Genomic DNA, 14,578 nt, shown 5'->3' on the forward strand with positions numbered 1-14,578 from the left:
TGCCAAGCAACCAAGGAAGATGCTGATGATGGGAGGTCCTTGAGCCAGAGTCTGGAAGCTCTGGACTCGGAAGCAACTCAGATGAGGCGTGGAGCAGCGCCCTGGCCGGTGTGGCTCAGCGGATAGAGCAGCGGCCTGCGGACTGAAGGGTCCCGGGTTCGATTCCCCGTCAGGGCACATGCCCAGGTTGCGGGCTTGATCCCCAGTCGGGGGCGTGCAGGAGGCAGCCGATCCGTGATTCTCTCTCATCACTGATGTTTCTCTCTCTCTCCCTCTCCCTTCCTCTCTGAAATCAATAAAAATATATATTTAAAAAAAGAATTAAAAAATATCATTATAGCCTATTAGAGACTGGCCCGCCCCCAAAACCTCTGTGACGTTCCTGTAAGAGGAGACTGTGGGAGAGAGGAAGTAGCCGTGGGTATGTCTATGGCAGGTATCTGCTGTGCGCCAGGCACCAGGGCCAATCCAGAAACCAAACCCGAAAGCAAGTAGGAAAACCTCTGCTCTGGAAGCCTCAACCTGTGCAAACAAACAAGAAAGCATTATATAATGTGTACGTTCTGCCAAAATGGTGCGGAAAACGTTCTCTCTAAACACAGAAGTACAGTATGTACGCTGCCTGTGCCTTGCTTTTTGTACTCAATATGTTCTGAAGATCCCTGCCAATCCGTGTCAGCGTTCCCTCCAATTTTATTTCATCGTTAACTTCCTCGGTTTGTTGCCATTGTTTATTCAACACTATTGTTGGACTCGGGTTATTTTAAAATATATTTTTATTGATTTCAGAGGGGGAGAGGGAGAGAGAAACATCAATGATGAGAGAATCATGGATCGGCTGCCTCCTGCACGCCCTCCACGGGGAGTCAAGCCTACAACCCGGGCCTGTGCCCTGACGGGGAATCGAACGGTGACCTCCTGGTTCCTAGGTCGACGCTCAACCACGGAGCCACGCCGGCCGGGCTCGTCTCTTCCCTTAGATCCGGCTCTAGAGTCACTTGCACCAGCCAGCGTGGCGCTTGGCAAGCAGAACCAGCATCGCCTGCCTCGGTCAGCACTGCGGCCAGAGCCCGAGGCGTCTGGTCAGCAATCACATGAGGAAAATGTCTCCCAGAACCTCAGTGCTCGGCAGCCGCATGAGCAATGAATTGCATTATTTTTTTTTAATCCTCACCCGAGGATATTTTCCCATTGATTTTCAGAGAGAGTGGAAGGGAGAGGGAAAGACAGAAACATTGATGTGAGAGAAACACATCGACTGGTTGCCGCCTGGCCAGCGCCCAGATGGAGCCTGCAACCGAGGTTCGTGCCCTTGGCCGGAGTCGGACCCAGGACCCTTCAGTCCTCAGGCCGCTGCTGAGCCTGCCCGACAGGGCCGCACAGAATTGCATGTTTAACCGGGCAGAGGCAGCTTTGTGTCTGGCTTGCCTCTCCCTCGGGGAGCTTAACTTGAGAAAGGACTCGCAGGGTCTTCATTTGCATTTTCCCGGGGGCGCTTGCCATTTCCTGGGCCGATGGCATCAAAGGTTGAGATGGGATTGGCCCTCCCCTGGGACCCAATTCCTCAGGGGTCCGGAACGTGTTTGGGTAACAGCTTTGGAATATCAAGCCAAGAGAACTTATTATAAACACTCAATAATTATTTAAAGACAGACAGACAGAAAGAAAGGGAGGAATAAAGAAAGGAAGAGAAAGAAAGAATTTCCCAGTCTTGTCCTGGCCAGCAGCTCAGTGGGTGGGACCATCATCCCACCCACCAGTAGGTGGCGTGTCGGACTCCCAGTCAGGGCACACATCTGGGTTGCGGGTTTGATCCCCAGTCCGGGTGCCTATGGGAGACAACCAGTCAACGTTTCTCTCTCACATTGATGTTTCTCTCTCTCCCCTTTCCTCTCTCTCTAAAAATCAATAAAAGCATATTCTTGGGTGAGGATTAAAAAAAAAAAAATTTCCCAGCCCGGCCGGCGTGGCTCAGAAGTTGAGCATCAACCCATAAACCAGGAGGTCACAGTTCAATTCCCGGTCGGGGCACAGGCCCGGGTTGCGGACTTGACCCCCAGTATGGGGCGTGCAGGAGGCAGCCGATCCATGATGCTCTCTCATCATGGATGTCTCTCTCCCTCTCCCTCTCCCTTCCTCTCTGACATCAATAAAACTGTATTTTAAGAAAAGAACAACTGAAGAAAAAGCACAAACTAGCTCTCTAAACACATTTGGAGCATTTCTTCCAGGACCGGAAGGATGTCCACGATTCAGTTGGTGTTTAAGGGAGAGAATGTGCGCCACACTCTGCCTTCGTCCTTCCCTCTCGCCGACCACGGAAGGGCTGTCTCCCCCGCGCGCCAACCCCCGTCTCCCCGGGCGGCGTTCCTTTCATGCCGGCCCAGCCACCAGCAGCCCGGGCTCTTAAAATAGCAGTGGCCTCAGCACTTCCATCCATCCCCCTGACGTGTCACGGGAAGGGCCCTCTGAGCAACTGTCTCAGCTCTTGGCACCGGGGCCCAGCGGTTATGAATATGCAACTACCTCTCTGCAAAAAGCTGCAGTTCGATTAAAAACAAAACAAAAACACACACACAAAAAACCCTCAAAATCTCCCAGACAGAGAGTACACTCCGTGCCTTTCAATTTCACAAACGGGGCCATAGAAGGTGAGATCAGAAAGAATGTACGGAGCGACACGTCGGTGCAATGTGCCTGCCGATGGCATCGCTTTTTACACGGCGGTTCTGCTTTCTGAAGTTACGGAAATCCGGAAGGCATTCTTTTTTTTTCCTAAAAAAATATGTATTTTTATTGTAGTGCTCTAGGTATTCGGTGAAGGATCGTGAACCAAGGTGATCAAATAGTATAAACCTGCTTTGCAGTTTGGTATCATGAAAAGCCACGGTGCCTGGCCAGTGTGGCTCAGCTGCAGGTTCGATCCTGCCCAGTCGGCGTGGCTCGGTGGTTGAGCATCGACCTATGAACCTAGAGCCGCAGAGGCAAGGTGTCACCTAAATCTTATCATGATGATCATGGCCAGATTGAGAGAGAAAAAAAAATCTAGATTATGAGGTGTTTGCAGAGTTCAGACATTGACGTAGGTAGCAAACCGATATATTGCCCATTGATGTTTCTCTCTTGCTCTCTCTCTCTCTCTCTCTCGCTCTCTCTCTGTCTCTCTCATTAGAGACATGAGTCTATAATGTTTTCTTCCCCGAAGAAGTTTAAAAAAAACACACACAAAAAAACCCACAGTCATTCAATCTGGACACGAGGCTGCTGTATCTGGGGGGAAAATCAGCACATTGTTAAAGTCTCCGGCGGTCCCAGGCTCTGTCAGAGGGGCTGATGGAGACGTCACTTGATCTGGCATCGAGGTCCCTGCCCCACGGGCCATCGGGAGTGTGACAACAGACCAGGAAGCCAAGGAAAATAGCCGAGCGAAAACAGCGGCCTCTCTCTCCAAAGGGGACACCCACAACCGTGCAAGGAGCTCCCGGGATTTAATCGCAGTTAATGCCTGCCTTGCTCCTTTCACGAAGACTGCTGTTTCTGGCCCAGCCGGGGTGGCTCAGTGGTTGAGCGTCGACCTATGAACCAGGAGGTCACAGGTTGCAGGCCCAGGTTGCAGGTTCGATCCCCTGTAGGGGGCGTGCAGGAGGCGGCCGATCAATGATTCTCTCTCATCATGGATGTTTCTCTCTCTCTCCCTCCCTCTTCCTTCCTCTCTCTGAAATCAATAAAAAAATATGTTTAAAAACCTAAAAAACAAACAAAAAATTGCTGCTCACTTTCTAGTTAGGATGGTTCCCAAACCCCGAGGCTGCTCATTCAATGCTGAGCGTGTAGGAGGTTTTCCTAAATGGCAAGGGCCCCCTTTTAGGGGCCCACCGGCTGCTTAACACTACGGCAGAGCAAACACGTTTGTGTCGCCCTGAGAAACAGCCGCGTCAGGAGAAGAAAAGCCCTCTGCGTAGAATCAGCACAACTTCATTCTCGTCTCCGAAAACACAGTGAATCCTTTTGCTCGGTGACGTCGTAGACGCCGCCAGAAAACAGTCACCGGAAAGCCCCCGACCGCCACCACCCAGCATCCCGGCTCTGCCTGTTTCACTTCCCTCCGCCCTAGAAACACAGTTTCCCCTTTACTGCGTGGTCGGGTTGAATACATCTCAATTCAAAGAGCCTTGTTTATGAGCAACGGCTGGATGAAAAGACCTCGGATTTGGGTGCAAAGGCTGCTGCCGCCTTTGTCCTGAAATCGCACGCCATTTAGAAGCGGTGACGATCATGCAGGTGCTGGAGTCTCCTCCAGGATAAGCTGTGGTGTATTGAGGTCATAACAGCCCCCGAATCCAGGTGCTTAAAGCAACCAGGGTTCGCTCCCCCACACCTGGTGCTGGTTGTGGGGAGCCCAGGTGCTGGGCTCCTCAGCCCTCAGGCTGGCAGAGCAGCCTTGGCACTGTGGGCAGGGGCAGGCTCAGGGCTCAGGGTCAGGGTCCCAGGGATCCCGCCTGGAAAATCCACTGTTCCTTTCATCCTCCCACCCTCTAAGGGGCTAAGGACAAGCACTTGTACTCCGGGGCCCGGAGACAAGGAAGCTGGAAATGCAAGAAGCACTGTGGCCCGGCCGGTGTGGATCAGCGGTTGAGCGTCAATCCACACACTAAGGTCACCGGTTCGGTTCCCGGTCGGGGCACAAGCCTGGTTTGCGGGTGTGATCCCCAGTGGGGGGCGTGCAGGAGGAAGCCGATAGATGTTGATGTTTCTCTCTCATCGATGTTTCTCTCTCTCTCTCTCTCTCTCTCTCTCTCTCTCTTTACCTCTCTCTCTACAATCAATAAGAAACACATTTAAAAAAATTGCCATGCCCTGACCAGTTTGGCTCAGTGGATAGAGAGTCGGCCTGTGGACTGAAGGGTCCCAGGTTCGATTCCAGTCAAGGGCATGTACCTTGGTTGCAGGCACATCCCCAGTGGGAGGGCGTGCAGGAGGCAGCTGATCGATGTTTCTTTCTCATCGATGTTTCTGACTCTCTATTCCTCTCTGTAGAAAATCAATAACACATATCTTAAAAAAATTGCCAGTCACTTCCCTTAAAAACAATCGTTTTAATGATGCTATGTGATTGTATGAGGTTTATGCTTCCTATTTGGTGAGAAAAAAAAAACCAGTGTATTTCAGTGACTTGGCAGAAGTTCCATTCACAGCGCACGCAGCCGCCTTGTTCTCTCTTTATGGGCAGGAGCCCTGGGCGGGACGGGCCTTGAAAAAGCAGGTCCCGGGAGGAGGGGTCATGGCTCCCGGGTGCCCAGAGGGGAGGAGGGCTTCTGTTTCATATGGGAGCCTCGGCCTTTGGGGCCCACCTGCCCCAGGTGAGCGAGAACTCGCCCACCCACCTACAGGCCCAGCTGGGGTCACCCAGTGAGACTTCTATATCCACCTGGCATTGGAGCCGGGAGGCTTTTCACAGCAACCAATCAGCTTCCCGGGCTTCTGATGGGCCCACCCCCCTCAGCCAAGGGTCCCTTTGCCAGGTCAGACTGACAGGCAGGCACCTCACCCCTGGGTCCCTTTGATCTCTCGGTAACCAAACTTGACAAACTAGATTATTCTGGAAGGATTTAGTATTTCTGGGTTACCCCGTGGGGTGGGGGTGGGGGGGACGAGGCAAAGCGATATTTGCAACCTTGCAAGAAAAGTGTTTTCTCCGGAGGATTTCCATCTAATTCTGTTAGGAGACCCAGCGCAGTTGGGAAATTGTGATTAGGTCTGAGGTGCTGGACTTGGGAGTCTTTTGCAGCTTGCTGGCTTCCTCCTAATTAAGGCCATAATTCTCCACGCGGTCACAGGGACGTGCTTTTCTGTTAACTCAACATATACGAGGTGGGGGGAGAAAAGGCCGCTTAAATGTTTGCGTTGATTAAGTCGCTCGAGGATGGTGCATTTCGAGTTTGCTACGTCGTGATCGATGTCTCTGGAAACGGCAGCTGAAAGCTACTCGCACGGCTGGCCAGCGATAGTTCTGATTACACGAAGTAGGCTGTATATTTTCTTTTTGTCAGCAATTAAGGGAATATTTTTTTAAAATCTCATATTTGGCAGAAGATGAATTGGGGGGCATGGGGACGCCCTTGACCGGGTAGATATTCTGTTCTGATTGGATCAGCCGAGATGCAGAAATGCTAAGCATGTCATCCTCTGCACAACGTGAACGGCTGGTCTGATGTGTAACGGGACGTCGAGTTTTCCAATTTCAACGTGGAGACGGATGCAGAGAGCTGGAAATGGTATTACTGCTCCCCCCATGGAACCAAAAAAAAAAAAAGCTGAAAAACTTCAAATGAAGAACATTTTTTGATTCGAAGTAGAAAGATGAGGTCTCGGAGGAAATAATTAGCAGGAAATCTGAAGGAGGTCAGGAACCAGCAGGTCGGCTGACCCCTGGACACCAGTGGAACGAACGAAGCATTTTTAACCAGTTGCTGAGGCCGAGTGGGGGCTGGTGAGAACTCGGGAGGCCTCCCGGGCTGCAGAACTGGGGGGCTGTGCCCTCATGCAGGCTGTGCCCCACCACAGAGGGGGTCGGGGGGTTGGTCTTGAGAAAACTCAGAGGTGATAGTGGCTCCGGGTGGGATCAGAGTGGCCAGCTAAGGGCCCCTGTAGAATGTCATTTATAAGGACAGCTGCAAATATTTAGCATTGTTGGTACTAGGAAAAAAATGAATGCAAAACGAGCCATTGGATCTACCGTTGATGTGAGAGAGACACATCGACTGGTTGCCTCCCGCACTCGCCCTGACAAGGGGCGGGGAGCGAACCTGCAACCCAGGTGTGTGCCCTTGACTGGGAATCGAATCCTCCACATTTCGGTTTGAGGGGTGATGCTCTAACCGCCAAGCCACGCCGGCCACGGTTCATTGGTTGATTCTGTTGTTGTTCATCCTCACCTGGGGATAGTTTTTCCATCGGTTTTTAGAGAGAGGGGAAAGGAGGGGGAGAGACAGACAGAGAGAAACATTGATGTGAGAGAGACACATAGATTGGCTGCCTCCTGCACGCACCCCAACGGGGCTGGGGATCGAGCCTGCGACCGAGGTACATGCAGCTGAGGTACGTGTGCCCTTTCCCGGAATCGAACCCGGGACCCTGCAGTCCGAAGGCTGATGCTCTCTCCACTGAGCCACACCGGCCAGGGTTCATTGACTGATTCTTGTAGGCACCCTGACCTGACCGGGGCTCGAACCTGCAACCTTGGCAGATCAGGATGATGCTCTAACCAACTGAGCTACCCGGCCAGGGCCTGTGATGGCCTTTTGAATGTTATGAGAGCACACCCCGAAGGGGCACGGAGCTCCCCTAGCACCCTGGCACCACCCGGCTTCCCCAGGGAGTTTCCGTCTATCCGTTCCCCTGTCAACATGGGAGTCAAGGTCTGTGAGAGCCCCGCAAGCGGTCTCCATGACAACGGTACCTACAGCGGGTACTGAGCATGTGGGAACCGGGAGACGGCTCCCCCACTCAGACCCTGTGATGAATAATTGAATATCAACCGGCTGAGACACTTTTCATGCTCACCAAGAGGGCTTGCCTGCTACTCAGGAACCTGCGTTTAATTCAGGCCGTTCTTCACAATCGAGGCAGCACTGGCCTAGGAGGGCAGGGAGGGCGGTCCACAGCTCACTTGGCTGTGATTTAAAACATTCCCAGCCCAGCCGGTGTGGCTCAGTGGTTGAGCGTTGACCTAGGAACCAGGAGGTCACGGTTCCATTCCCGGTCAGGGCACATGCGCGGGTTGCGGGCTCGATCCCCAATGTGGGGTGTGCAGGAGGCAGCCGACCCACGATTCTCTCTCGTCATTGATGTTCTCTCTCTCCCTTCCTCTCCCTTCCTCTCCCTTCCTCTCTGAAATCAATAAAAAATATATTTAAAAAATAAAACATTTCCAATGACTTTCTCTGGAAGAAAAAGACGGTGAAGACGGTCTTGGTGAATTTCGGACCCCTGCAACCCATAGGAAAAGCCAGGGGGAGGTGTCCACCATGTTCGTATAACAGAATCGCTCGCCAGTGTTCCTCGCACCCTCCTGCTGCTCGTACGAACATCCAGCCCACAGCGACACGCTGCATCCCACGCCCGGGAGAGAAGGCAGGAAGGGCAAGACAGACGAGGGACAAGGTGGTGTCAAACAGCTGTTTGTAACGCCTTGTTAGGCAGATTAGATGAGTCATCAAATTCTAGTGTTGCAGAAATGGGTGTGTTCCATCACAATCATTTCTTTGGGCATAAAAGGAGTAATGAGCCCAGTGGGTGTGGCTCGGTGGTTGAGCATTAACTCGAGAACCAGGAGGTCGAAGGGTACATGCCCGGGCTGGGGGCTCAACCCCCAGTAGGGGTAATGCAGGCGGCAGCTGATCGATGCTTCTCTCTCACATCGATGTTTCTTTCTCTCTCTCTCCCCGGTCTCCTCTCTCTAAAACCAATAGGCAGCCCTGGCGTCTATGGCTCAGTTGATTGGGTCTTGTCTGTGCCCCGAAAGGTCACGGTTCAATTCCCGGTCTCGATCCCCACTGTGGGGCGTGCAGGAGGCAGCCGGCCGAGGATTCTCTCTCATCATTGGCGCTTCTATCTTTCTCTCTCCCTCTCCCTTCCTCTCTCTCTCTCTGAAACCAATAAAAACATATAAAAAATTTGAAAAGAGATGAAACCTAGAAGCAGATCCTCAGGTGAGGATTTAAAAAGCATTATAAATGACTGGCATGTAGCTAGACATGCAAGTATAATGAGACACATTAATAAATAAATACATGAGCACATTCTGTTTCATGAATAAAGGACGGCTCTGGAATTTCAAATGCGTCTCCAGTGTAGCTCATATTTATAGCTGTGCCTTATATCCCGAGGGTCTGGGAAGGGCTGGGCTTACAGAAGAACCGGGTTCCATCATCCCTCGCTCAGGGCAACCACAGACCTATTCAGGTGCCAGCAAAAACAGCTGAGAGAGGATCGTGGTGTCGTCTCTGACCATAATTGGATGGGTTCCTGAACACATAGGCCATCGATTTTAAGGATATCCCAGATGGTTTTTCTCCCCACCCGTTCAGAGACGACGTTAGGCACCCATTCGAAGGACAGGAGTCACACAAACTCCGTGGTCGGCAAACTGCGGCTCTCGAGCCACATGCGGCTCTTTGGCCCCTTGAGCGTGGCTCTTCCTAAGCCTTAGGAGGACCCTAATTAAGTTAATAACAATGGACCTACCTATATAGTTTAAGTTTAAAAAATTTGGCTCTCAAAAGAAATTTCAATCGTCGTACTGTTGATATTTGGCTCTGTTGACTAATGAGTTTGCAGACCGCTGCACAAACTAATATAAAATTATGCTGAATGTAAACTGTAGCTGAAAAAAATGTGTGTGTTTTTTTTTTAATAAAAAGAAGAGAGAGAACATAATGCGCCCCTCCACCCCACCCCCCAAATTTCCTCACGGTCTGTAACTGAATATTTTCCTCATTGACGTTGCCAGCATTCGTATTGTTATTCCCGTGCCGGGTAGCAACTCCGAATCCATAAATAACGTTACCTATTTCCCTAACAACGTTGCCTATTGAACCTGATGTCTGAGAAACGCGTGTTTCTCTAATAACTTTGCCGATTGGATCTGATGCTCGAGAGTCGCGTATTTCTCTAATAACGCTGCCTATTGAGTCTGAGGCCCGGGGATTGCATATTTCTCTGTGATTGTCAGCTCGCCGGGCTATTACATCCACTTGAGTCTGGGTATGCGGTAAAGTGGGCCGGAGTGACGGGGAAATTATCGAGCGCCGTCGACAGAAGGGGCAGCGTTATGAGCACAGGTTTTAATCCTTTTAATATTCATGGGGTGTGAATCTCGTTTCCAGGCCTCGCTTCCATATTATTTCGGAAAAAGAAGGAAAAAAAAAATCAGCCGGTCCTGGAACCAGCTCCGTACACTCAGCCCTCCGTCTCTTTCTCCCGTTTCTTTCTCTTTTTTTGTTGTTTCTTTTAAATTTTATTGTTTTAGACATCTTTTATTTTTTTTTCAAGTATATTTTTATTGATTTCAGAGAGGAAGGGAGAGGGAGAGAGAATTAGAAACATCAACGAGGGGAGCGAATCATGGATCGGCCGCCTCCTGCACTCTCCCCACTGGGGATCGAGCCCACAACCCGGGCATGTGCCCTGACTGGGAATTGAACCTGGGATCCTTCAGTCCGCAGGTCGACGCTCTATCCACTGAGCCAAACTAGCTGGGGCTGAATCCATTTCTCCAGACTGGGTGGCAGGAAGGTCCCCACCCATCCCGTTCTCCCCCAGAAATACACGGGGGACCCCACACGCAATCCGATGGGGATGGATCCCTCCGTCTAGTCTAGTGGCTCCCACCCTTGTTCTGGCCACGCCCCCCTGAGCATCTCTAACATCCTGCCCCCCACCCCCCCACACACAGAATTCTTATTATCCACAAAGTGAGCTCCTGTTCATGTGGAGGAAGCCTCTAAGGCCATGAACTCGGTCTAAACAAGCTTCCAAAGAACATGGTGTCCATGAAAAACAAAAGGGCGTACTTAGGAAGAACTCACTAAGGAATTGTTAAATAATAATAATAATATGAAGGGATATGAGAAAATAGCAAATAAAGTTTCAAAACATATAACAGAGAACTGAGATGCATAGATAGGTCACAATATATATGTATAAACGGTCTATGAGGCCCCTAGAACCCTAAGAAATGCAAAACATGCACTGTTAATGACGCATTCTCGAATGGCCCCCCTTAACATCAAACTGCCCCCCCCAGTGGGCGGGCGCCCCACGCTGGGAACGCGCATCTGGGCCGAGTTTGAACATTTCAGCGTCCGAGGGCCACGGTAGCAACAATAAATTCAGCTTCACATTGAAGTCCCTTCGTCCTTTAATAAATTGGAATTTGCTCATCCACAAGTTTCAGATGGTACCTATCACTCAATGCTGCTGTTTAGTTGTTTTTTTCATGTCAAATGCTACATGCACCCCCCCTCCACCTCCCGCCCCGAATGACATCCATTCTGTGCGTAAGCAAAATTGGGTTTTATCTTTACAGCGAGAGGACATCCTCAGGGGAACTGATCTCGACGGCCATCGCCTGTCCCCACGGGGCAGGCCTGTATTTACCTGGGAAGGACCGGCTGACGTGTGGCACAGAAACACAACAGGACGAGAATGACCAACCGCGTTCACGGGGCTGGGAACTGATCGCGACGGCCATCGCCTGTCCCCGCGGGCAGGCCTGTATTTACCTGGGACCGACCCGCTGACGTGGCACAGAAACACAGCAGGACGAGAATGACCAACCGCGTTCACGGGGCTGGGCCCTCAGGGAGAGAGGCCGGTGGGTGATCCAGGCTCGGGAGGTTCTCGGGGCGACAAAGAAAGAACTCCGGGTCCCAAGTTGGACCTGTTCTCTCTCTTAGGTCCCCCTCGTGGGACCCACACCCATGGGACGCTCTCCCAGACGCTGAGATTGAGATTCTACGGCTGGGAGGTTCCTGTCCCCTTAAAACCAGCCCCAAACCCACTTGGCGTCACCCCTGGAATTCCCTGGGTGGGAATAATGCCAGAGCTGGGCAGGGGAGGAGCGCCTTCCACGGGAATGACTGGCCATGTCGAGGGTTCCGGGTGCTGGCGTTACAAACACACGCTACTGCCCGGCCGGCGTGGCTCCGTGGTTGAGCGTCCACCTAGGAACCAGGAGGTCAGGGTTCGATTCCTGGTCAGGGCACAGGCCCGGGTTGCGGGCTCGATCCCCATTGGGGGGCATGAGGGAGGCAGCCGATCCATGATTCTCTCTCATGGATGTTTCTGTCCCTCTCTCCCTTTCCCTTTCTCTCCCTGAAATCAATAAAAATATTTTTTAAAAAAACCCAGCAAACCCCGCTACTGCAGGTGTACTTGTGATTTCCAGTGCTAACAGAACATCCTCATGACATATTTCCTAGCTCGTTTCATACCGAGAGGGGAATGAATGGCTCATGGTATAGACAGTGAAACCTCTCTCGAGGGCCCGGGGCTGCGGGGGAGGGGAGATCGATGAACAACATAACAAACACTGTTTTCACCGATGACTCAAGTGTTGTCCGTCTTTGTGCGCGGGGAGTGACGGAGCCGGGCTCTTGAATTGTCTCAAGTATATCTGGACGCGGACATAATAAGATTCGTCTGTACATTTTGAGCCCCTTTGGAAGCATTTCGGAAAGACAGGACTACTTAGAAAAATTAACTTTTTTTTTTATTCCATTCAGTTGTGGAGAAAGAAAGAGCATGATATCCCAAATTCAACCCGTCTCTCCTCGCTCGAGAGGCCCGGGCGCGGGGAACAGCCGCCCGGCAGGAAACGTCCAAGGTCTGGGTGCGGAATGATCGGTCCGGCTCGCTCATCGACGCCAGGAAGGGCTGTGTAGCGGCAAGAGGTCCGCGTGACGGACGGAGGACCCGACGCAAGTCTCTCCCGCTAGCACAGCCAGAGTCCTGCGTCTCGGGGGGGCCTCACCACGTTTACAAAATGGAGAAGCTATAAAATAATCGGATTGGAAGAAAACTCGTTTTCTTCTGAAATGGAGTAAAGCAAACACATACCCAAGGATCTTAAAAAGTTGTGTGTTTTTTTTTTACAGAATATACGTATGTATCTGTGTGTGCGTGTGCATGTGCGTGTGCGTGTGTGTAGTTATAAACACTATTTATAGTTAGAGCTATTATGTTGACTTCATCGCAGTGTCTATAAAGTTGTGGGTCCCCGTCTTGGTGCCAAAAGCATATAAAAAGCTCAAAAGCTACTAGGATGATACCATGCAAATTTAGATCCAGAAAACCTTGGGAAGCCGACTGTCGCGCTTCTGAGCCCCGGGGGGGTCTCTGCCTTGGATGTTTGGATCCCTCCACTAACGCGTCAGAGGTGTTGTGAGTCGCTGCTCTACCAGGAAGGATGAATGTCACAGTTCCCAACAGCTGTGCCCGTCGTACGGAAAGCGACCAATGACTGGGTTTCTGTCCACGTTCCTTTGCGTTTTGGGGGGCCCTCCTCCTTGAGTGACCGGGTACGGAAAAAGCCACCTGAAGCATCGGAAGGGACCAAGGTCATTGTTTCTGTGACGTGTTAACAATGATAAGGCCACTTACTAGGTTTCTCCCCGATCTGTCTGACTTCTAAGCTCCCCCAGTGTCGCCCACGGGAAAAAGAAAAACTGTCAGAGAACAGCCGGAGGCCGAGAGGTCACTGGCGAGTCTCTAGAGAAAAATGCCCCCAGGGAGCGGGACCGGGAGGAGATGCTGAGGGGAGGGAGGGATGAAGGAAGGGAAAGGGCTTCATGAAGGCCAGTCCTTGCTTCTAGCGTGAGACTGCGGACTTCGCTTCAGACGACAGTGGGTTCTGAGCTGTCAGAGACGCCCACAAAGGTAGGGCCGCCTTTAAGATCTAGTGATGGGCCCGGCCGGTGTGGCTCAGTGGTTGAGCATTGACCTGTGAACCAGGAGGTCGCGGTTCGATTCCCGGTCAGGGCACAGGCCCGGGTTGTGGGCTCCATCCCCAGTGTGGGGGGTGCAGGAGGCAGCTGATCACTGATTCCCTCTCATCATGGATGTTTCTCTCCCCCCCGCCCCACTTCCTCTCTGAGATCAATAAAAATGCATGTAAAAAAAATAAAATAAAACCTAGTGATGATCGGCTCGAGACGAGAGCCCACACCCTAAGCATGCTGGGAAAGGTGGTCGCTCGGTGTGAGCGGAGAACAGTGGTACCAGCGCGGCCGGCGTGGCTCCGTGGTTGAGCGTCGGCCTATGAACCAGGAGGTCACAGTTTGATTCCCGGCCAGGGCACAGGTCCGGGTTGTGGGTTCGATCCCCATGTGGGGGGTGCGGGAGGCAGCCGATCCGTGATTCTCTCTCATCATGGATGTTTCTCTCTCTCTCTCTCCCTCTCCCTTCCTCCCTGAAATCAACAAAAATTAAAAGAGGTCACTGGCGAGTCTCTAGAGAAAAAGCCCCCCAGGGAGAAGGACCTGGAGGAGATGCTGAGGGGAGGGAGGAATGAAGGAAGGGAAAGGGTTCCATAAAAACTGGTCCTTCTTCTAGCGTGAGACCCTGTGGCTGGCTGTTTACCCTCGGGGGGCTCTGGGCTGCTAGAGACGCCCACAGACAAAGGCTGGTTACGATGGGGGGCTGGCTGACCCTGGTCCTGGGGCAGAACGGAGAGGGCGAGGCGTGAGTGGCATTTGGGGAGAAAAGTCTTAATTTGGCGGTTCTGTCCTGACTAGCTTGCTTTTCCCCCCTTTCTTTCTTCTCCAAATGCGCTCACTGCACTGTGACATCTGTTTGCATAACGGCCGTCCTTCCAGGCTACGGATGCCTGTGATAGAAAGATTGTTTACAAAAAATATATCATCTCTTTTTTCTTTAGAAAGATCTCGTCTAAGTAGGAAGTTAAGGTCGCGTCTATGAAACCGGTGCACCTGGTCACGTGTCTACGCGCTTTTAAAAAGTCCCAGATACGCATGAGGCTGTGGATCGGATGGAGAGGTGTGTGTGCGTGTGTGTG

Source organism: Myotis brandtii, unplaced genomic scaffold (assembly GCF_000412655.1).
Source record: "Myotis brandtii unplaced genomic scaffold, ASM41265v1 scaffold435, whole genome shotgun sequence".
Classification (NCBI taxonomy): Eukaryota; Metazoa; Chordata; class Mammalia; order Chiroptera; family Vespertilionidae; genus Myotis; species Myotis brandtii.